This window comes from Schistosoma mansoni, chromosome 6, assembly GCF_000237925.1.
Source record: "Schistosoma mansoni strain Puerto Rico chromosome 6, complete genome".
In the NCBI taxonomy this organism is placed as follows: Eukaryota; Metazoa; Platyhelminthes; class Trematoda; order Strigeidida; family Schistosomatidae; genus Schistosoma; species Schistosoma mansoni.
This window is the reverse complement of record NC_031500.1, coordinates 2,148,109-2,150,869: the sequence shown is the minus strand read 5'-3', so window position 1 is coordinate 2,150,869 and position 2,761 is coordinate 2,148,109. Positions and strand designations below refer to the sequence as shown.

The 2,761-nt window shown below is 39.7% G+C and overlaps 1 non-coding gene across 1 annotated transcript; it reads right to left on the bottom strand.

The window, feature by feature from the left end:
• Positions 1–784: 784 nt before the first annotated feature.
• Smp_tRNA_01537_Pseudo_GTT.1.1 lies at positions 785–857 on the bottom strand. The gene has a single exon. It is a non-coding gene (tRNA).
• Between the last annotated feature and the right edge of the window lie 1,904 nt (positions 858–2,761).

The window sequence follows — 2,761 nt, the reverse complement described above, 5'->3', positions numbered from 1 at the left end:
AATTTCTGATCGATATTTTGTCATAAATTGTTCCATCACGAACTGACTATAGATAAACAATACTTGATAACCACTACGGGAATCAAACAGTACTTTTATAGTATCGTAAAACTCCTTAGTTGTGTGCATCCACGAACCTTACCAAGAATTGAACACGAAACACTTAAATCTCACGTTGAGTGTTTAATGTTCCTATTATTAGACTAATATCACATAATTTGCGTATCTAACTTCGGTAAATTGTGTGATATTCATGTAGGATACAACATGGCTAAATTTATTTATTTAAACACATAAATATTGGTGCAAGGGGGCACCAAGTATATATGCGCCACACCTTTCATTTATTTGTGCGATGGTTGTGATACTGTCTGGGTGCTCAGACCGAAGCAGGTGGTTTTCTTGAGGGGCCTCACCTGGAGCCTTTGACTTAAAGGTTTAACCCACAAGCAGTGGAGCATCATGGGGAGATGCAGTCTCATGGTAGCCGGTGACCAACGATTGGTTCATATGCCATTTGTTCCCTCAGGATACTGGAGCCAGCTCATGTGCACCATTGGTTTGGAATCAGAGTTTTCCGACTCCCCTAGTTGAACCCGGACCCACCGGACATTCGCTTTTCATCCTCTCAATTTCGTTATCATTACCGGTGTTGTGGAAAGGCAGTGAGTAGGACTTCTCTGTCAGAGGCTATATACGCGTGGCCATGTGAGAGCATTTCGAGAAGGAAGGAGAACTCTCCCCACTCTCGGCCGTACTAGGGCATTCGGGGACGAGTGGCTACCACCTCCGCGTGGGCTAGAACCACCAACCTTTCGGTTAACAGCCGAACGTGCTAACTGGTTGCGCCACATGGCTAAAACCCGCAGGTTTCGGTTTCTTATAAAAAAACTCCTGAAATCAACTTTTGTAGTTAGTCCACTGATAAGTACATGATACATTTTGTGATTGAGATTTATGGAAATCATTCAATTATTGACTTAGTACACAATGTTCACAGAGAAACAGAGATCATAATTAACTTTGAAAATCATCAAAATCGGCTTCAATACCCTCTGTACACAAATGGTTTCTTTCAATATTCAGTAGAATTCTTAGTTTGTACTACTGTGTGTTCTCATTCACTACATTTGGTGTCGATATCAACTAGGAGGAGGAAGGGTGCTGTTCTGCGGACGCCGCTGCGTGCTAGGAGTCGAGGTGCTGGTTGGGGTTGTCTGGTGCGGAGAGGTGACGTCGAGTGGAGTGTTCTAGCGGGGTGGCGTTGGTTGTAGCGGGTGCTGTCGACGGAGAGGAGCGGTGGGACGTGCGACTGCTGGGCAGACATCAGATGTAGATGGCTCAGAGGCCTGTGGAGTACGTGTGTTGAACATCCCAGTTGCCGGGTGGATGTTGGTCCCCGGCAGGTCGACGGAGCTATAGAGGTCAGTGAACCGCAGACTCAACATTCTGACGGAGATTTTGGCATATACTGCAGTACAAGAAGAAGGTGCTCACGGCGAGCAGAACCACCGCATGAACGAATGCTTTAAAGGAGGGACGAGTGTAGTGTGGTCTACTTATATCCATAAAAGTAGTATATGGAGATTGTCAAACATAGACTGTATTTTGGCAGAAGACCAATGAGGAAAGAACTGAAATGAAGCTCAATTGGTGGGAAAATGCATGAACTATGGAATTAGGGAAGATGAATTGATATTTACAGAAGGAACGGTGAAGATTGAGACAATTGATTGTTATTTTGCAAATTAACTGTTGGCTGTATGGTTATCAGAATTTGGTGAGATAGTCTGTAATTTGTGCTTAAATACATTTGATTCTCCCCAACTAGTGTTTTGTTCACTACACTACAAACTGATAGTCACTGAAAACCACATGGAGTCACTTAACAGCTTTTTCATCCCTATATGAAACTTCTTATTTGTAGGCATCCATAGCTACTCAAGAAATCAAACTCAAGAGTACTAAGCATCATGACGTATGATTTAAGACTGTTCGATCAGTGTTAAGAAGGTCAAATGACTAGAAATCTACCTTCTGATAGATACACATGTATACACATATATGTATACTCGCCTATTATCTAAAGGAATCAGTCATTTTGATCTCTACCAATAAATCAATCTTCACAAACTGTTTAGTTCAATAACAAATAATATGAGTTTAGATAGATAAACATTATCAGGATAAGACCATCATAATCTAACTAATCAACGTTTATGTCCTTGAATGGAATTCTTTAACAGTCTGTAACCCCAACATCACCAGCAATCCAATTCATTATATTCAATTCTTCTTAACTATTAGAATCTCTGGTTTGTTGTTCATTGGTAGACATTTCTTATTCTGTTGTACTTGGTGAAGCTTAGAAATGCCAAGAGTGAAATAATAATGGACTCTATTTAATTGTCGTACAATTTTTCAAATTAGTTTCAATTGAAATTGTATCATTGAATGCCAAACTATTTCATCCGAACTATTAACATTCCTCACTGAATCTGAAGGTTCTGAGCTCGATCCTTCTGAAAGTTAGAGTTGCTTGATCTTGAGAAGTGGTTGATCATTCCTTCTTGTATCTCAATGGTATGTCAAACGAGATCATGCTTCAATGAATATGGCTTATAAACTAATATGATTTTGAAAATATCATATTACATAACAACCAAATTGATTTGAGTTTTTCTTTGTTCTAATGAATGAATATCATATTACTGATACACATGGGATAAAATTTTTATAAGTAGTATGCAAGAAACAAAAC